The following is a 22,742-nucleotide window of genomic DNA, read 5'->3' as shown; positions in this document are numbered from 1 at the left end:
CACTCACGGAAGTCACGTGATTTGTACACAGCACCTAGCAAAGCACAATAGCCACAACAAAAACAGTATATTTAGAGAACACAACACAATAGAGAACACGCAACGACACAACAACATCAGCAACATCGTGCACGTCTATACCGGTTCACCGCACGCAGTGTCATTCACAGACCGCACTCTATAGACCCAAAGGCACGGCTGCCACATAAGCACAGCATACAGAAATACACAGGACCGGTTACAAAACATGCCCAGTATTATGCACAGTATCTAGCACAGTTCAGAGCGACCATAAACACGTAACACTGCATATAGAACACACAGTGACAACGCCATTCAGAAAGACACACGACCAACACGGCAGAGCACCTTACACATTACAATGAATGCTCAGCATCTAGCTAGGCACAGTGCCCATAACACGACACACTCGGCATACGGAACAGAGTACAGAGAAACAAAATTCAGAAACACTCAAGACCCTACATAGCACCATACAGAATAGAGCACAAGGCACAGTGCCTATAGCAACGCTCACAATACATCATCAGTATTAATGAAACACCAGACACTTACACAGCACCTAGCAAAGTATAATAACCAGCATATCACCCAGTATACAAACACAGAATCGGAGCACAGTACGTAGATTCAAGTATACACAGCGCCTAACAAGGGGGCATGGATCCCGTCATACAGAGCACTCGGCGTAGCATGGAGCAACACGAATATCGTAAAACCACACAGGGCCCATAGTGAACACCACAGTCGGCAACTCGTACACAGCGCTCGGAGAGGACAACCCAGACCCCGCAACATGACACACAGAGACGTCGTCGTTACGTAGCCTGAACTATACACAGCGCCTAGCCATGCACACGCCTCCTAACCGGTGACAATCGGCTAACACAACACGCAGGTAACAACGCTGCAATTTGGACCAACCCATAGCACCCAGAACAACATCACAGCACCAGCCAACGTCACCCAAAACAACAACATTGTTGTACTGCCCTGTACGCAACCACCGTCCAGGGCCACATAGGAAGGACCTTTGAGATGAGGTCGTGTATGTATGTTAAACTTCTTTCGCACCGTACGCAGTCAACTGTGCTAACATCGTGCCATCCAGTGGAGATCACGGGAAGCACATTGCGCCACCCAACACAGCAACCCAGAGACCAGCTCGCCAACCAGTACCAACCAGTACCAACCAATGCCAACCAGTACCAACCAGTACCAACCAATGGCAACCAGTACCAACCAATGCCAACCAGCATTGCACCACCCAGCAAAACATCGTGTACTACGCAGTACACACACCCCCATATCGGTGTACTACGCAGTACACACACCCCCATATCGGTGTTCTACGCAGTACACACACCCCCATATCGGTGTACTACGCAGTACACACACCCCCATATCGGTGAACCACGCAGTACACACGCCCCCATATCGGTGTACTACGCAGTACACACACCCCCATATCGGTGTACTACGCAGTACACACACCCCCATATCGGTGTACCACGCAGTACACACACCCCCGTATCGGTGTACCACGCAGTACACACACCCCCATATCGGTGTACTACGCAGTACACCCCGCCCCCCGTATCGGTGTTCCACGCAGTACACACACCCCCGTATCGGTGTACTACGCAGTACACACACCCCCATATCGGTGTACCACGCAGTACACACACCCCCGTATCGGTGTACCACGCAGTACACACACCCCCGTATCGGTGTACTACGCAGTACACCCCCCCCCCGTATCGGTGTACCACGCAGTACACACCCCCCATATCGGTGTACTACGCAGTACACCCCCCCCGTATCGGTGTACCACGCAGTACACACACCCCCATATTGGTGTACTACGCAGTACACACACCCCCCGTATCGGTGTACCACGCAGTACACACACCCCCGTATCGGTGTACCACGCAGTACACACACCCCCATATCGGTGTACCACGCAGTACACACACCCCCATATCGGCGTACCACGTAGTACACACACCCCCGTATCGGTGTACCACGCAGTACACACACCCCCATATCGGTGTACTACGCAGTACACCCCCCCCCCCGTATCGGTGTTCCACGCAGTACACACACCCCCGTATCGGTGTACTACGCAGTACACACACCCCCATATCGGTGTACCACGCAGTACACACACCCCCGTATCGGTGTACCACGCAGTACACACACCCCCGTATCGGTGTACTACGCAGTACACCCCCCCCCCCGTATCGGTGTACCACGCAGTACACACCCCCCATATCGGTGTACTACGCAGTACACCCCCCCCGTATCGGTGTACCACGCAGTACACACACCCCCATATTGGTGTACTACGCAGTACACACACCCCCCGTATCGGTGTACCACGCAGTACACACACCCCCGTATCGGTGTACCACGCAGTACACACACCCCCGTATCGGTGTACCACGCAGTACACACACCCCCCTATCGGTGCACCACGCAGTACACCCCCCCCCCCCCCGTATCGGTCTACCACGCAGTACACACACCCCCATATCGGTGTACCACACAGTACACACCCCCCCATATCGGTGTACCACGCAGTACACACACCCCCGTATCGGTGTACCCCGCAGTACACACACCCCCGTATCGGTGTACCACGCAGTACACACACCCCCGTATCGGTGTACCACGCAGTACACACACCCCCATATTGGTGTACTACGCAGTACACACACCCCGTATCGGTGTACCACGCAGTACACACACCCCCGTATCGGTGTACCACGCAGTACACACACCCCCATATTGGTGTACTACGCAGTACACACACCCCGTATCGGTGTACCACGCAGTACACACACCCCCGTATCGGTGTACTACGCAGTACACCCCCCCCCCCCGTATCGGTGTACCACGCAGTACACACACCCCCGTATCGGTGTACCACGCAGTACACACACCCCCGTATCGGTGTACTACGCAGTACACCCCCCCCCCCCCGTATCGGTGTACCACGCAGTACACACACCCCCGTATCGGTGTACCACGCAGTACACACACCCCCATATCGGTGTACCACGCAGTACACACACCCCCCGTATCGGTGCACCACGCAGTACACCCCCCCCCCCCCCCGTATCGGTGTACCACGCAGTACACACACCCCCATATCGGTGTACCACACAGTACACACCCCCCCCATATCGGTGTACCACGCAGTACACACACCCCCGTATCGGTGTACCCCGCAGTACACACACCCCCGTATCGGTGTACCACGCAGTACACACACCCCCGTATCGGTGTACCACGCAGTACACACACCCCCATATTGGTGTACTACGCAGTACACACACCCCGTATCGGTGTACCACGCAGTACACACACCCCCGTATCGGTGTACCACGCAGTACACACACCCCCATATTGGTGTACTACGCAGTACACACACCCCGTATCGGTGTACCACGCAGTACACACACCCCCCGTATCGGTGTACCACGCAGTACACCCCCCCCCCCCCCGTATCGGTGTACCCCGCAGTACACACTCCCCCCGTATCGGTGTACCACGCAGTACACACACCCCCGTATCGGTGTACCCCGCAGTACACACACCCCCATATCGGTGTACCACACAGTACACACACCCCCATATCGGTGTACCACACTATATACCACCAAGAACACAGTTTACCACCCAGAACCACACTGTATCACACACAACCAACGCAGCACAACATCGCTTTACTCAGCTCACTTAGATCACGTTGTACATCACCTTATATCACCCAGACAAACAACAACAACAACAACAACGCACCACCTTGCACGACCCGGCACGGAGCAACAGCTCCATCATCAACATAACCATAACCACCACCAACACCACAACCACCACCAACAACAACAACACCACCAACAACAACACCACCATCACCACAAAAACCACCACCACAAAAACCACCACCACCAATACCACCACCACGAACACCACCACCAACACCACAAACACCGCCACGGCGCGCGTATAACAGCGGCACACCCACGGGATGGGAGCCGCGCACACAACAGCTGATGATGTTTATACTTACCGCCTCTGGGGGGGGGGGGTGAAGGGGTGGGGGGGAAGGGGTGGGGGGGAAGGGGGGGAAGGGGTGGGGGGAAGGGGGGAATTTTAGCATCTGTGAGGATCGAGGCCTCGAATATAATTTCACAAAAAACACTCATCACCACAGAATGCGCTCTCAATTCCTCGCTGAGTGGATGTTGACCAGGCCGGAATATTTACATCGGCACCATCATCATCATCGGCACCATCATCATCATCGGCACCATCATCATCGGCGGCGGCACCATCATCATCATCAACCACAGCAGCAGCAATAGCGGCAAATCATCATCGGCATCATCATCATCCTCGTCGGTATCATCATTACACATGTTTGTGTCTCACTGCACAATATCCGGACAGTATTATCACCTAATTACGCGTGCGTTGTGTGTGTGTGTACGCGCGCGTGCGTGTACACATGCACGCACGCGCGCGCACACACACAAAACACGCACGCGCGCGCGCGCACACAGTACATGCGCACATGGCCACACAATAGTCGACGCACACGCGTTCCGTCAGCACATGATCGCACGTACGTGCAATTAAATAAATAACCATCCCCCGTCTCCACTACGATAATAGCGGCGAGCATTTAGCTGTTCCGAGCGGTAAGCCTGCAAGGGAATATGCAGCGACATTAGCAGCAGCAGCAGCAGCAACAGTAGCAGCAGCAACAGTAGCAGCGACGTTAGTACTCTTTAAGTGTAACGCTGAACATGATGGTAGCGCGCAAAACGACCAGTCCCGACCTCGCCTGGCCTGGCCTGACGCTAGATCCTCCGTCCGCCATGCAAATCCGGCACAAACATCAAGTTCAAATGAGAGCGAGGGAGGAGGGAGAGGAGGAGGAGGAGGGGAGGCGGGTGGGGGGAGCAAGGACGAGGAGGAGGAGGGAGGAGAGTGGGCGAATGATGGAGAGACGGATGGATCCTTGTGGTGACTGGATGACTTAGAGGGAGGGTAGTGTACGAGTGTGCGTGTCTGTGTGTCTGTCTTTCTGTTTGTCTGTGTGCGGTGTCTGTCTGGTCTGTGTGTGGTGCTGGCCACCCAACCCCATCCTGTGCCGTGTCGGCCTTCATAGGTGCTCTCCAAACACCACTTGCTCGAACGAATCTGTTCAGGCTACACGGGGGGATCATTGCAAGTTCAAAGCGCACCTAGCCTGGCACGAGCGCTGCTGGTGCTCGTGCTTGCTGTCGATGGTGCTGAGTATCAACACCACGGGGGTCTTAAGGCCCTGTGTGTGTGTGTGTGTGCGCTGTTGATCATCTGTGCCTCGATGCGTCGTGTAAAGCATCAGCTCTGGTGAGACAAAGGCGGCAGGGTTCCGTGTCAAAGGACACCAACGACCCCCCCCCGCCCCCCGTGTGTAGCCTGTAACAGACTGTAGGGGCAAGTGCTGTTAGCGAGCACCTATGAAGGCCGGCATGACACACGAGGGGGGGGGGGGGGTGGCCAGCACCACGCCCGGCCGTGGTGGCGATGTTTTATGCACCCCACATTTGAGGCTGGGTCCACCTAGGCGGAGGCCCAGGACCGTTTCCGATAAATCGTCACCGGTGTTGACCGTGAGCGGGAAGCGAACCCGGGTGGGCACGGGTTCGTAGCGCGGCGTAGCGCTGACCGCTAAGGCCGCTCCGCTCCCCACAAAGGACATCGTCACGGACGCACACGATCACCTCGACGGGATTATCCAGGTCGGAATACTTTAATAGATTAAAGATGGGCTTGGATGGGTTTCTCATGGACACTGGAGGGTGGACTTTTTGGGTTGGGGAGACACGCGTGTGTGTGTGTAGTGTGTGTGGGGGGCCACGGCTAAAGTGATGTAAATTATTCGGCAGCTATGGTGCATGGCAGCGGTGGCGAATTGATGAGCGCACCGCTCTCTGTATAATACCACGGCCAGAGGTTCGATACCCGCTCACGGATCACATCGGGGGCGGCCAGTGATGTCAGAACCGGTTTCAAGGGGATCTCGCCAGATATCGAGTCCACATTCAATCAGCGAGTGCAAACGTCAGCGCTGGAGAGACAAAGGCGGTCGAGTGTGCGTGATGGCGGACGCACCATCCCTCCACGTGCGCTCTTCCGGCTCTTTAGATAGGCGCTTGCTAACAGCACTTGCTCCCAACTGAAGGCTATACGGGGGGGGGGGGGGGCTTTGCCTTTGTGTGTGCGAGATCCTTCTGACGTGTCCCGTGTATCGTGTCGATAACGTCTCGACGTCTCATCACAATGAGGCCTTCGACCACGCAAAGATTCCCCGTGCAGCCTTACACGCTATATTGGGGGCAAGTGCGATTAGCGAGCACCTATTAAAGCGTGAGACACACGCGCAGTGCACACACACACACACACACGCACGGACACGTGTTTTAGACGTGTAGACTCAAACAACAACAAAAGACAAATATCCCCCGTATAGCTTTAACAAACTGTCGGGGCAAGTGCTGTTGGCGAGCGCCTATGCGGAGGTCCGGACAGCACACGCAAGCAACAAAGGTAAAGATCCCCCCGTGTAGCCTTTCAACAGCACTTGCCCCACGCGCATGCACAGACCCGCACGCGTAGACACGCAAAGACAAAAGACGTATACACACGCACAGACACTCGTATACACAGGCAGACACAGGCACACGGGCATTTGTGTAGTCACGAAGACACACGGATATGCATGAACAAAGATCCCCATTATAGCCCTACATAACAGACTGTTGGGGCAAGTGCTGTTGGGGAGCACCACGGCACACGGAGGGGGTGGGTGGCCAGCACCACGCCCGGCCGCCTTTGTCTCCCCTAGCGGCGACGTTTATATACATGTGCACACACGGATAGACGCATGGCACATGCGCCAGTGGGTTTCAAGAGCACACCAGGCGTCGTGCTTGCGAGATAAAAGGTTGCACCGTTAGTTATTATTCAATAAGCGAGTTATAAGAGGAAACAAATATTGTATTTTGTAACAACGATCGCGAATTAGAAAGGTTATCTCTTGCTCAGTCTATCTCTTGCTCAGTCTCAGTTAATCACACAAGGCAAAGATCCCCCGTGTAGCCTGCAGAGACGGCTGGGGAGAGTGCTGTTAGCGAGCGCATATGAAGGTCGCAACGGCACACTAGTTGGTGGTGTTGGGTAAGCAACCACGGCCGGCCGCCTTTGTCTCCCCAGTGGCGATGTTTACACACCGCACCAGGTTACTCGTTTGAGGCCGAGTGGATCTCGGTATAGGCCCAGAAACCGGCTCAGAGATCATCGTCACCGGTGTTGATGGCCGTGAGCGGGAATCTAACTCGGGATGCCCGTGGTTCATAGCGCGCATATATAGAAAAGGCACAACTATAAAACAACACGTGCTTTATGTAAGCATTAAGGACACACACACACACGCATGCGCGCGCGTGTACATACCACAGACAACGTCACACCAGCCCCGTGCCGATACGTCGACATTTGATAGCCGCGTTCTCTTACGAGGGGTGGGTGGGGGGGGGACACACGTGGCTTAAGAACGGAACGCATCATCATCATCATGGTCATTCTAACACTTCTAGAACGTCGTTATAATTTTACATCGCTCCGGCTCGGATATCTCGCCTTTGTGAGAATCATAAGAGAATATCCACAATCCACTCCCCTTTGTTTACAATCCGTTCTAGAGCATCGAACTAGAGTCGCATACGTCAGCGAGTTAGTTATTCACTAGCCGGCGACTTTTAACTACGTGTTAAATGCGCGTTCAATTTGCGTTGCAGATTTCACTCTGGCGTACGGCATAAACCCTAAGATGATTACATCGTCAAATCCCCACAAGGTATATGGAGGGATCGGGAGAGATATCGCAGAGCTGAGGACTATCGGTGAGTGGACTTGGGGGGGGGGGGGGCTCAGGGCCAAGTCAAGGCAGGGTGGGATGGTGATTGGTGACCGCTGGTCGAGAGCAAGCACGGATCGGCAGCCAAAGAATAAGGGAGGGGGGAAAAACTAAAAACGCGAACCCGAGGGAACGCCTCAAACCCCGCGGATGGAGGAGACGGAAGCAGCTCGCGCGGAGGACTGACAACAACTGGATCGTTCGACGGGTTAAAAAATAAAAGTCTTCTTCATCCAGCTGTGGATAAATCATCAATCTCAAACGAGCAACGGGAGCGAGTTTTTTTTTGCGGGCGATGCTACGCAACTCGCTGGGCTGAAATTCCACGTTGCCACGACGGGAGCCAGCCGTGTCTAGTACAGCACAAACCGCTGACGACTTCTAGCAACGTGTTACGAGTTTATCGGCCCTTCGGCGATGATGTGTTGAGTCGACTCCCCACCCACCCAGTCACGAAACCCCTTCTGCTACCTCCAAATCAGGATGTGAACTGTGACTTCTGTGACTCGAACGGTCACGATATATAATAATAATGATAATCTGACAACGGGTGTACTCATAGTTCAAGGTGTTAATGCACGCGGTTACACGTGGAGCACCGTGCGTCGGTGCCACCCAGAAAGGGCGCGCGTTGTGAGTTGTTGTTGTGTGCGTGTAGCCGCTTCGATGAGACACGAAAATAATCAACATCGGAGGGAGGTGGGTGGGGGGGGCGTTGACCGCTTTCTAAAGGCTCTATCGTCACACTCGTTCAATAAACACCCCAAAGTAAACTTTTTTTATTATGAGAAAATTATAATAAAGATAATCGCCGACTGAAATAAGCGGCCGTCGAATAGCACGAATGCAAACTTTAGGCACATGTTTTAAACGTTAAAACTTGTTTGTAAATGCTTCTCCCCTCCTCAATTATAACGGGTCTCAAATGTGAATATTGTTTATTTTGTATGTTGTTGTAAGAAGATAGACTCGAATGCGTTAACCAAATATCAGTTATCTTTCCCTTCTAGAGCATGATTATAGTTTGACAAAATAAAGTAACTGTCTAGCCCCTCAGCATTCTAATCCTTCTAGAACAGCGTTATAATTTTGCATCACTCCGCTCGGATTTCTCGCCTTTATGGAATCGCGGTAGAATATCCGTAAACCACTCGCATATTTCCAACCCCTTCGAGAGCATCTAGCTAGAATCGCACAAGCTATAGTGAGTTAGTTATTCACTAACCCGGGACTTTACCTATGCGTGTTAAATGTGCGTTCAATTTACGTTGCAGATTTTACTCTGGCGTACGGCACAAACAAACGATAATTAATTACAGGCACTGAAGATTAAAGCACACCATTTACCTGGCCACCCGAGTTCTAATCATGGTCACGGCTAACATCAGTGGTGAGTGATATCTGAACCAGTAATGCCTCCCCCGCGCTCCCTTCTCCATCCAAATCTTCAACTTTTCCCCCCAAACCAAACCAGCACTGGACCAGCGTGGTGAAGTATGGTCAACGATCCCGCCCGGTGAAGTATGGTCAACGATTCCGCCCGTAACCGTGTCGGCTAACTGTCGATTGAAATTAATGATATATATTTTATTTAATCACTTGCTTAAAGTGTGTCTACACCACCATCATCATCATCTTCATCATTCTTACAAGCACTTGAATTGGCTCATACAATCCAATGCGGCTCAGGACTCTCTCTCTCTCGACTCTCTCCCGGTGACTCGGTGATACTCTGCCGGGTGTTGTGTTGGTGGCCTAGAGCACGGTGGGTAGTAAGCCAGCAGCATGATCGCCCCTCGCTTTGTCGTCGCAGAACGGGTTCGCGGTTTCCGTCTTTTTACTTCTTTTCAGCGGCCCGCCCCGGTTATTCCTGCGGTCTGCAATCCCGCGAATTAAAAGCCGCCTCCTCCTCCTCCCGTGTCGCCTTAACAGACTGTTGGGGCAAGGGCCGCTAGAGAGTAGCCCTGATGAAGGCCGGAACGCTACGCGAAGGGGAAGGTGGAACAGCACCACGCCCGGCCGCCTTTGTCTCCCCCCCCCCTAGTGGCGATGCTTACACACCGCACCAAGGTACTCATTTGAGTCCGAGTCGACCTATGGGGTAGACCCAGGGCCCGGTTTAAATAATCGTCACCTGGTATCGGCCGTGAGCGGTATTCGAACTCGGGTCGGTGTCTGGGTTCGTAGCGCAGCGCGCTCACCGCTACGCCACCGCTCCCCACGTTTTTGTGTTCACACACGCAGAGAGCCTCAACAACCATCACCCCCTACTGTCAGACGAATACCCCCAGGGGTCACTCACTTTTTATGCAATCGAGACTCAATCCGGGTTCCCCTTTGCTATCTGGCCCACACGGTTACACAAATTTAAACCTCTTACATTGTAATGTTCCGCGTGCCACGTAACTTACAACCCGCACCACAAATCGAGCGCACACAATTCGATGCTGTTTACGTACAGATATATATAAAAAAATCGAACAGGTTCTGTACTGCGTAGAATTCATGGTGTAACCGGCCACGCAATGCTGATGAAAACCCAACGAAGTGGAAACTGCTTTCGAGGCTTATATTGTTCACTTTACAAACGCCATCGTGAAACATTAATCTTCATCATCTTATATAAAGAATTCGATTAATTATATTGTACAACATAGTTAAGTAATTCTTGTACAGTCTCTTTGGCAATCTATACTGGGGGGGGGGGGGGTGTTAGACCATACTTCACCACGCTGGTCAAGTGTGGGTTGGTTTTGGTTTGGGGGAGGCCCTTAGGGTTGGTTCAGCCGTGGTCTGGACTTCAACTTAGGTTGCCCGGTTCATAAATGCGCTAACCACTGCCATCACGCTACTGAACACCCAAAAAATATACGAGCATAGCTTTCCAACTTGTTGCCTCGTTATGTGTATATTTAGTAAGGAATTGTTTATATCGAATGAAAATAAAGCAAATATGCAAATCTATCAGCAATCACGAGATACCAAAATCTGAGACGACACCGCTTTGTAAACACATCACACATGTATCACACAACACACACGTACGTGTAGACACGACAGACAACACTTAATGTGAAAATATATGTTTTGTAAAACAGGTGAAACAAATATATTTGACGTTTCAGGCAATTTGCCTATTTCAGAAACAATGTAAGAGCGCAGGAGGAATATTTACAGTTCGTGGACTTCTCTCCATCATCTCTCCGAGATGTTAACTACCTCGCCTGGTATGCAGGAGGTCGTTGGTTCTATTCCGACCCTGACGCCTGCTGCTGCTGTATATTTCGAGTTTGCGTGTCTCTCCCTGTGGTCGCGTGGATTTTTCTGCGGTTCCTCCCGTTTTTTCCCCCCTCCACATTTAGAAACACGCGTTCAGACTATTTGTCTGCCGATATAAACGTCCACGTGATGATGATAAGCCACTTCCATTGACCTATCATTTGTGATGGTCGCTTCTGAAAAAAAGAGATACACGGCTCAGTGGGCCTTACCTGGTAAAATAAAAAAAATAAAGTTTAGTTTATTCCGTTCCTACCACGGTCTCATTTACCCTAGAGTGACGACAGAAATTATACCCACCAATTAAAATTAACCATTGAGTTTGAGGGGTTTTTTGCCGGTAGAGCTTTATATATATATATATTTTGCTCTTTATGGGCTTTAGCGTCGCACTCCTCGAGGCGCGCCGATTTTACCGATGGGGGGGACGGGCGATGGGTGAGGGAGGTCGTAAAATGCGCGGCGTGGAAAACTCGAGAGGAGAGTTTACCAAACTTTAGCCTCAACTCATTGCCGCGAGATATATTGTTGAGCGAGGTCAATCGGCCTCTGAACCTGTGCCCATTTTAGAGGCGAGCCAAAAACTCGAATAGTTTACTTTGCTTTTCGGTTACTCCTAGTTGAAGCAATAATAATGTAACCGTAATAAGGCCAGCCCTTCCAGACCTACATTACATTTAGGCGTATATATTCCACTGTTACGGAGCTAACATTTAATTATTCCATCCATCCCTTCTCGAACAATATCCTTAGAATCATAATTGCCGACCTGTATTAGATACATTTGTAGTCCTAAATGGAAGCCGAGTTAGAGCTCTTGGACATGTGAGATCAAGACGATTAATATATAATGTCGAAAGAATACCAGTGCAGCAACACTAACAACTCATCTTTTTACAACTGCTTCGTGTGTTAATGTGTTGTCCTTGGCGTAAAGGAAGTTGAACGTACGAACATCATACGAGAGACATCGAATTAAGTTGCCCCAGAGACAATTGAAACGGTTGTGGATTTAAACCGAGACGATCATCTCGTGCAATGTTGTTGATTAAAAACATCGCGGACGGAGCAGAAATTAAACGAAGGCAAAGATCATCGACATGGTATTGGAGAAAGAGCACGACTCACAGAGATAAAGTCCTTAATGACATTGTAACCACATACGATGTATGTATTAAATATATGAAGCATTAATATTAAATATTACAACACGCGAACACAAACAATTATAATGACAAATCTTATTTTTTCAATCCACTGCTGAATGAAGGCCTCCCCCCTCTCACAGCCTTCGCCCCATCTCTCACGGTGTCCTGCGATGTCAAGAGACCCACAGCCTCGATGGAGGAAGACACAGACCGAAGGCGAGAGGGGGGACATAATCTCGGAGCGCGAGAGAGACGTGGAGTGGAAATACTACGGAAGCAAGCGCCGTGGAAGACGAGGGGGGAGGAGGAGTGGTGGAGGAGGAGGTGGACGATGCCAACATGTGCAAGGGGCGTTGGCGATAGATCGAACGACCAGGGCGATGACGGTGGTGACGATGGTGAGAAGATGGTGATGGCCTAGATCGCCTGATGCAGGAAGCGACTCGAATCAGCTGACGTTCCCTTTCACACACCGTGCGGTTCATCGTTTAACAATTTGATTGTGTGATTGCTTGATTGTTGGAGAGTCTGATTGTTGGATTGTTTGTCTGTCTGATTGTTTGATTGCCTGATTGTTGGAGGGTCTGATTGTTGAGGTGTCTGATTGTTGGAGCGTTTGTCTGTCTGATTGTTTGATTGCCTGATTTGTTGGAGTCTGATTGTCGGAGTGTTTGTCTGATTTCTTGATTGTTGGATTGTCTGTCTGATTACGTTCAACCGTGGGTAAAGTGCGTGACGTCAACGCAATTAATGAATTACGTAACTCGGGGTGAGAAGAGGGGACGGACTGGCCATTTCCCCCCCCCCCTCCACTCCTATCCCCTCCAGAATTTAAAAACGCAAACCGATTGCGATGATCAATAACCGCCTGCAAATGAATTGGTAGAAATTTCAGTAATTTCGTTTTTTTTTTTGGGGGGGGGGGGGGGGGTCTCGGATTCCGCCGCAAGATTTCCATCGACGCGTGCGAGATCGAGAGGAGTAGTGGCGCAGCGGTTAGCGCACTTCGCTACGAGCGAGGAGCACCTGAGTTTGATTCCCGGCACGGCGCGGGAGTGATAATCTCAAAACTCAAAATCGTCGGCCCCCGGGATCGACTAACACACACCGTCCCGTCGAACAAGGTCCGGTCACAAGCGACACGGTTCTGTGGGGGGTTGGGGGGGCGCATTGGGCGGTGGGGGAGGCCTTCATCCAGCAGTGGATAATGGACAAACACTTAATTATTGTAACTAATTATACATCCGGCGATGCTGCTTGCGTTGGTAGTGGTGCACAGAAAGCGCAGTCAAGAACAACCACACTCAAGGCATTCGCCAATAATAATAACATCACCACCAAACACCGTGTGTGTGTGGCCTTAAAAGAAAATATATAGTAGGCGACGTTTCGGGCAATGGCCCATATTCGTGGCACGTGTTCTAGGGCAGTTATTGCTATGAGAGCAAGTTTGTTCTGATAATTACACGTTGCAAAACATTATATCTGCATGGAGCACGCTTGAACATGCGTTTGACGATGGTTAAACTTATTTGTTTCTGTGAAACTCTGATGCGACAAAAGCTTGTTTCAATGAAATTACATTTTGCAAATTACTTCCCGATTTGAATAATTGCAAGAGTCTGTGTGTTTATTCGTCCGGTGTACAATATTCACCTGCAACCACGTTACTATCACAAGTGAATTACTATATTTTTAAAAAATAATAATACAGTCTGTTAATCAGCGCTATGATTTTTTTATTAATTTAATTGCGTTGAGATTGCTCGTTTCTTTAAATACGACGCGGGCGTTTGGATTTCATAGTCAAGAAGTACGGGTGGGGGGGGGGGTGTAGTTACCCGAGTAAGTTTGTAATATAACAGGAATAATATAACGATTAATTATTTTAAGAACAGTTAAATATCACTGTTGTATTTTCTAAGCGGTAGTTCATTGAGTTACACGCACTGTACACACAAAGACAAAGATCCCCCGTGTAGCCTTTAACAGACTGTTGGGGCAAGTGCCGTTAACGAAGTAGCGCCTATATTCTTGGTTCTTTCGGTAAAGGCACGTAGAAGGGAAACAACAAAATAATAAAAACATAAACCAATCAGTGTACCTGATGATTATTGCTTGTGTTGCAGTCGAAACGTCGTGAGAATTGTATTGTTATATATATATATTTTTTATAATTTTATTGTTTCCCTTCTACGTGACTTTACCGAAAGAACCAAGAATATGAATCCCTGCAGTCAGCAAAGCTTTAAATTATAAGTAGCGCCTATGAAGAAGGCCGGCACGGCACACGATGGGAATGTGGTCAGCACCACGCCCGGCCGCCTTTGTCTCCCCGATGGCGATTGTTTTACAGCACGCAGCTAACACCGGGTATTCGTTTGAGGCCAAGTCGACCTAGTGGGAGGCCCGGCACCGGTTCAGATGAATCGTCACCGGCGTCGGCCGTGCCTGCGAATCGAACTCGGGGGTCGCCGCCGGGTCCGTCGGCACATTTACGCGCAGGGAGAACGACCCTCGCAGTCGCTCCCTTCCGTCATTCCCCCCACAAATCAAACGTCGTGCTCTCATGATGACGACGACGACGATGATGATGATGATGCTGCTGACGACGATCATGAGAACAATAAGAAAAAGAACGACGATCATTGCAGCGTGCTTATTTTACGACAACAAAACACATTTTCTGGACCAATCACCGTGTCAAATGCGAGCGGGCCACGTGCTGAGCGGCGATCGAACGTCGTGCTCTCATGATGATGATGCTGCTGCTGCTGCTGATGATGACGATAATAACAATAAGAAAAAGAACGACGATCATTGCAGCGTCCTTATTTTACGACAAAACACATTTTCATGGGCCAATCACCACCGTGTCAAATGCGAGCGGGCCACGTGCTGAGTGAGCGGCGATCTCAGCGTTGGCGGCGTTCGTTCGGCTCGGAGCAGCGGCAGCCATCCCCGCTCGTCGATCCCCATTCACTCTGTCAACTTCTTCCCTTTGCGCGTGATCGTTCAACGATGATGATGATGATTGTGACGGTGACGACGACGATGATGACGGTGGTGATGATGAATCGCAACCACCCCCTCCCTCCCCCCCAATGTGGAAAAAAATTACGCGAATAAAAATTGTTTTACAATAAGCCTAACTTTTAGGCCTCGGTGTTGGCTTTAGTGGAGTGATCCCCGAAGGCTGTTTATTCTGAGAATCGCTTCCGTTTCGATGTTATCCTAATCACTTTAATTATCCACAAAGATGCCCCGTGAATCCTTCTCACAGACTGCCGGGAGAAATGCTGTTAGCGAGCACCTATTAAGAAGCCCGGAACGGCACACACGAGGAAGTTTTGACGTGCCAACATCGCGCCCGGCCGTCTTTGTCTCGCCAGTAGTGAAGTTCCCACACTCTACCCAACAAACAAACAGATAAAGGCTGAGTCGACCTAGGGGAGGCCCAGGACCCGGCTGTACTACGTCAACCACCAGGCTACAGCTCCCCAAGTATCACCACTCCAAACTCACTGGCGTTCAATGTCAAGGGTTCATTGCAGATCCACGCATACAAATGTGAAATTATATCTTTGTGCTTTGGGGGTAAATGTCACGTTTTATAATGGGACCAAAGTGAAATGTTGGGGTTAATCGTCGTTCATACGTTCGTTGTAATGTATATTTTGCCCCTACGAAACTTTTACAGGTAACAATGTTTATCACACATTGTGAGAATTTTGTCGGGGGTAATATCAGAGCTGATAAAAAAAACGTAAAATGTTTAGTTATTATGCACACAGCAAGTTATTATGTATCTCCGTGTACACACGGACCAACACACACATTTAAATTATTGATACACGTATGAATTAATTGTTTTAACTGCAACATCAAATGCATCATACATGCATAATCTACGTGTTAAGTTATTACATTATTAATTGCGTTGCTTCGAACAATTAATATGCATTTGTGAAATATCATTTCCAAGCAAAATGATACATTTTTTCAGATTAATTTGTTTCAACCGTTAGAAAGTCGCTCTATATTTTGTATTCGCACAAAAGGTACGCGTGAGAGATGAATACAATGTAGTCAGTAATACAGATGCGGTCTACAGGACTGGTAGTAACCGTCAAACTATATAGGTTGTGACACTCTTGTGCATGTACATATTAGGCCTGTACAGTGTCTATAGCTTATATATACTACAGCATTCAATTCACCAACATCACGACACAAACTACGCGGTAATTATACGTTACACATATGAATACCATTAATTTATTTTGTCGCTGCACATTAACAAAAAAACGATTATGCATTCCTCCTGAAAAAGGTTCGTCGGCCGAAACGACGGCATCACATTTTTGTCCCTCTTATTGATAATGATCAAATAAAGGTATGTTCTGTACAACACACAGACACATCCCCCCTCCTCCCATGGCATAGCCCATAACACACGGTGGGTCAAATGCTGTTCGCGAACATCTATTAAGGGCCGGTACACGGAGCACGTGGAGTGACTGCGGCTCAGACAACCCATGCCCCCTTCCGTCTTTGTCTCCCCCACGACTGATTGATGATCGCACACACACACACAGACACCCACACGCACGCGCGTACAGTGTTCACTTATAACAATATAATAATAATAAAAACTAGCCAGCTAATGAATATCGTTCACTCAGAGACTCACAATGTTCCGGGGACCATAATACCAACCCTACTCTAGCCCAGTCATTCTCATGTTGTGCTTATGACTTGCGATGACAAAGACCCAATCTATAGGCCCTAGGTGCACAGAGCCTCGAAGCAAGCGCTGTTAGCGAGCATCTATTAAATGCCCACCGCGCTGTGTGTCTGGGCAAAACCCCGCACTACCGACCGCCTTTGTCTTCCCACTGCTGATTTTTTTTGCGTGTTTGTTTTTAAGATAGATATAGAGCGCACCTGGTACTGAGTTAAGGTTGAGTAGACATAATACCGGACTGGTTTAAGAGATCAGTCGACACTCTGGACAGAGGGATCGAACTCAAAAGATGGCCGAGATCGTAGCGCTGTGCGCCAACCACTGCGCCACCGCTCCCCACCATCACCACACACACGACACACGAGCTGACGATGTCATCATCATCATCATGATGATGATTAGTAATCGCGTTAAATATTGCATTTGAACGAGGTCGTATGGCATTAGTCCCAGGTATTGCTTTGCGGCAGTTTTGACCACGCGTACAACTCTCCGCTGTAGCTGCTGACACAAGTTGGATACCAGGATAGAGCTGTTATATAGTACAATATATAATACAATATAGAACATATAATACAATATAGAATACAATATATAATACAATATATGTATAAATGAGGCCTTGATGTTTAGTGTGAGGTGAGTATACAGCAGAGTTTACACACGATGGAGGTAATGCACATGGCTGTGTGTATAACATAAGGTTGTTATATGACAAAGACAAAGATCCCCGTATAGCCTCAACATACTTTTGGGGCAAGTGGTGTGAGCGAGTAGCACCTATGAAGGCCGGCACCGCACACGAGGGGGTGGGTGGCCAACACCACGACCGGCCGCCTTTGTCTCCCCAGTGGCGATGTTTACACACCGCACCAGGTACTAGTTTGTGGCCGAATCGACCTAGGGGAGGCCCAGGACCGGTTCAGATAATCGTCACCGGTGTTGGTGGCCGTGAGCGGGAATCCAACTCGGGGTGGCCGGGTTCGTAAGGCAGCGCGCTAACCGCTCCACCACCGCTCCCCATATACACAGACGTATGCTGTACACACATGATATACAGAATGCGCCCTAAGTGTGTATACGTGCATATACACAAAGACACAGAGGCATGTGCGTATACGGTGCAACAGCAAGCTTAATTACAACCATTCAAATAACTATTGTTCTGCATGCACATCATACATACATATACATACGTGGGGTGTATACATATTGACACACATGCATACAAGGATACGTACATATATGTGCACACGTACGTACACACATATCCTCTGTGATATATTGCACATAGACTGCTGTACATACAAGCATGCATACATACTGTACATGCATACGTACTGTACAGGCATACAGTGAGGGAAAAAAGTTTTTTATCCCCTGCTGATTTTGTACATTTGCCCACTGACAAAGAAATGATCAGTCTATGCTTTTAATGGTAGGTTTATTTGAACAGTGAGAGAGAATAACAACAAAAAATCCAGAAAAACGCATGTCAAAATTGTTATAAATTGATTTGCATTTTAATGAGGGAAATAAGTATTTGACCCCCTCTCAATCAGAAAGATTTCTGGCTCCCAGGTTTCTTTTATACAGGTAACGAGCTGAGATTAGGAGCACACTCTTAAAGGGAGTGCTCCTAATCTCAGCTTGTTACCTGTATAAAAGACACCTGTCCACAGCAGGAATCAATCAATCAGATTCCAAACTCTCCACCATGGCCAAGACCAAAGAGCTCTCCAAGGATGTCAGGGACAAGATTGTAGACCTACACAAGGCTGGAATCGGCTACAAGCCCATTGCCAAGCAGCTTGGTGAGAAGGTGACAACAGTTGGTGCGATTATTCGCAAATGGAAGAAACACAAAAAAACTGTCAATCTCCCTCGGCCTGGGGCTCCATGCAAGATCTCACCTCGTGGAGTTGCAATGATCATGAGAACGGTGAGGAATCAGCCCAGAACTACACGGGAGGATCTTGTCAATGATCTCAAGGCAGCTGGGACCATAGTCACCAAGAAAACAATTGGTAACACACTACGCCGTGAAGGACTAAAATGCTGCAGCGCCCGCAAGGTCCCCCTGCTCAAGAAAGCACATATGCATGCCCGTCTGAAGTTTGCCAATGAACATTTGAATGATTCAGACGGCAACTGGGTGAAAGTGTTGTGGTCAGATGAGACCAAAATGGAGCTCTTTGGCATCAACTCAACTCGCTGTGTTTGGAGGAAGAGGAATGCTGCCTATGACCCCAAGAACACCATCCCCACTGTAAAACATGGAGGTGGAAACATTATGCTTTGGGCATGTTTTTTTTCTGCTAAGGGGACAGGACAACTTCACCACATCAAAGGGACCATGGACGGGGCCATGTACCATCAAATCTTGGGTGAGAACCTCCTTCCCTCAGCCAGGGCATTGAAATGGGTCGTGGATGGGTATTCCAGCATGACAATGACCCACAAAAAAACACGGCCAAGCCAACAAAGGAGTGGCTCAAGAAGAAGCACATTAAGGTCCTGGAGTGGCCTAGCCAGTCTCCAGACCTTAATCCCATAGAAAATCTGTGGAGGGAGCTGAAGGTTCGAGTTGTCAAACGTCAGCCTCGAAACCTTAATGACTTGGAGAAGATCTGCAAAGAGGAGTGGGACAAAATCCCTCCTGAGATGTGTGCAAACCTGGTGGCCAACTACAAGAAACGTCTCACCTCTGTGATTGCCAACAAGGGTTTTGCCACCAAGTACTAAGTCATGTTTTTCAGAGGGGTCAAATACTTATTTCCCTCATTAAAATGCAAATCAATTTATAACATTTTTGACATGCGTTTTCTGGTTTTTCTGTTGTTATTCTGTCTCTCACTGTTCAAATAACCCTACCATTAAAATTATAGACTGATAATTTCTTTGTCAGTGGGCAAACGTACAAAATCAGCAGGGGATCAAATGCTTGTTTTCCTCACTGTACATAGTACTTATACGTGCATACACAAAACCTGCATATGCAAAGACAGACACCCGTGTAGCCCTTCCAGGCATTCGGGGCAAGTGCTGTTAGCGGGCATCATTGCGGGTCAGCATATACATACATACATCCACATGTACATATACAACACATACATGCAAGCACATATACACACGCTGCCTACATATACAATACACACACAACACATGCATGCATGTATATATTAGTATACACACATGTGGGTACATGGGTAATGCAAGAACACGTACATGCGTGCAGCACATGTATGCACATGTGCATGCATGCGCACACACGTAGACTTACGTCTATACAGTGTATATTTACACATACTGAGCTGAGAATATACACACACGCACACGCAAATACTCCATACGTACACTGTGAACAACAGGAATTCGACCATTATTATATTAATGAACGATACTAAATAGATAGGCAGACATTAAATACTCCCTTCCAATATCCATCCTTCCATATAACAAATATTAGGGGGCTGTTTTTACACATCCCATCACCCAAAGAGGCTGATGTTTTTTATTTTTATTTAAAAAAAACACTCATTGCTTCAATCCAAAATTTTGAGGTTACGATGCGTTTTTTTTCCGTCTCCTCTGTGACCGGGAGTCCAACTCAGGTGACGGGAGATTCCAACCACTCACCGACATCCCAAGGTGTCAACATGACCCCTCACTTGTCCAAGTGTCCCGAGACACAGCGATGCTTTTCTGCCTTAAGTCAAGGGCATTGTAGTGATGATGATTGTAAGCCCCATAAGTAATCTCATGTATACATAACAACAACAAAGCCAAAGAGGACCCGTGTAGCCTTCAACGAATCGAATTGCTGGGGCAAGTGCCGTTGTTATAGAGAGCGCCACGACTCGAGGCCGGAAACACGTGATGCGTGCGGTAAATATAGTATCAGTACTGGGGAGACAAAGGGGGCCGTGCGTGCTCTAGGCCATGCCAACACTTTTCTCCGTGCTGGCATTCAAGAATATATAGGGAGAGATATAGACACACACATATATATCACACATATATACATACACACACAGACAAATGTCCCCCGTATAGTCTGGGCAAATTCTGGGGGGGGCAAGTGCTGTTAGCGTGCACCTATGAAGGCCGGCCACACACACACAGTACCGACAATCAATATGTCAACGCGGTTATGTTTAATTAAGTAAACCCCGCCGGCGTGGGAAGGCACTTATCCAGCAGTGGATTGACACAATAGTGGGCTGTGTTTGTCCACGTGTACGAGCATTACGATGCCATCATTATGTTACGCAGTGTATGTATGTGAGCGTGTGTGCATGTATGTGTATGCACACACGCGTGTCTGTGTGTGTTTGTAGGTCGACTGTAGGGAGCGGCGGTGCAGCGGTTAGCGCACTGCGCTACGAACCCGGTGACCCGAGTTCGATTCCCGCTCACGGCCACCAACACCCGTGACGATTTATCTGAACCGGTACCGGGACTCCGCTAGGTCGACACAGCCTCAAATGACTAACCTGGTGCGATGTGTGAACATCGCCACTAGGGAGACAAAGGCAGCCGGGCGTGATTTCGGCCACCCATCCCATCGTGTGCCGTGCTGGATTTCATAGGAGCTAACTCATAGCACTTGCCCCGTCAGTCTGTTCAGGCTATACGGGGGATCTTTATATTTTTCTGTGTGTACACGCGTTCGTGTGTGTGTGTGTACGTGTGTGGATGTATGTCTGCACATGTGTATGCACGTTTGTGTGTAGGTGCTCGCTAACAGCACTTACCCCAACAGTCTGTTAAGGCTATATACACGGGAATATTTGTCTTTGTACGTAGGTAGGTGCTCGCGAACAGCACTTGTCTGTAGAAATAGAGAGGCTATACGGAGGGGGGGGGGGCTTTATCTTTTGCATGTACTCGCGTACAAAGTAGATGTGCGTGTGTGAATGTGTTGTTTGTGTGTGCATGTGTGAGTGTGTGATTGTGTGTGCGTGTGTGGATGTGTGTGTGTGTGGATGCGAGTGTGGATGATGTGTGTGCACGTGTGGATGATGTGTGTGCACGTGTGGATGATGTGTGTGCATGTGTGAGTGTGCGATTGTGAATGTGTGTGCGTGTGTGAATGTGTTTGTTTGTGTGTGCATGTGTGAGTGTGCGATTGTGAATGTGTGTGCGTGTGTATGATGTGTGTGTACGTGTGGATGTGTGTGTGGTTGATGTGTGTGCACGTGTGGATGATGTGTGTGCACGTGTGGATGATGTGTGTGCACGTGTGAGTGTGCGATTGTGAATGTGTGTGCGTGTGTGAATGTGTTTGTTTGTGTGTGCATGTGTGAGTGTGCGATTGTGAATGTGTGTGCGTGTGTATGATGTGTGTGTACGTGTGGATGTGTGTGTGGTTGATGTGTGTGCACGTGTGGATGATGTGTGTGCACGTGTGAGTGTGCGATTGTGAATGTGTGTGCGTGTGTGGATGTGTGTGCACGTGTGGATGATGTGTGTATGATGTGTGCATGATGTGTGCATGATGTGTGTGCACGTGTGAATGTGTGTGTGTGGATGATGTGCGCGCGTGTGTGAAGGTTGTGCGACCCGCACA

At 49.2% G+C, this 22,742-nt stretch overlaps 1 protein-coding gene across 10 annotated transcripts in view; it reads right to left on the bottom strand.

Moving 5' to 3' along the window:
* Nucleotides 1-22,742, bottom strand: part of LOC116953618 (uncharacterized) — a 167,904-nt gene that overhangs the window by 125,252 nt on the left and 19,910 nt on the right. The window contains exon 1 of one of the 10 annotated variants that reach the window (XM_076075141.1): nucleotides 4,872-22,740. The exons of the other annotated variants lie outside the window; for them this stretch is intronic. The gene's annotated coding sequence lies outside the window, so the exon portion shown is untranslated. Of the gene's footprint in view, nucleotides 1-4,871; nucleotides 22,741-22,742 lie in introns of those variants that run through there. 10 annotated transcript variants of the gene reach the window in all.

This window comes from Petromyzon marinus, chromosome 52 (genome assembly GCF_048934315.1).
Source record: "Petromyzon marinus isolate PM22_M1 ecotype Great Lakes invasive population chromosome 52, UKy_Petmar_22M1.pri1.0, whole genome shotgun sequence".
NCBI lineage: Eukaryota > Metazoa > Chordata > Hyperoartia > Petromyzontiformes > Petromyzontidae > Petromyzon > Petromyzon marinus.
This window is presented reverse-complemented; position numbering and strand designations above follow the sequence as displayed.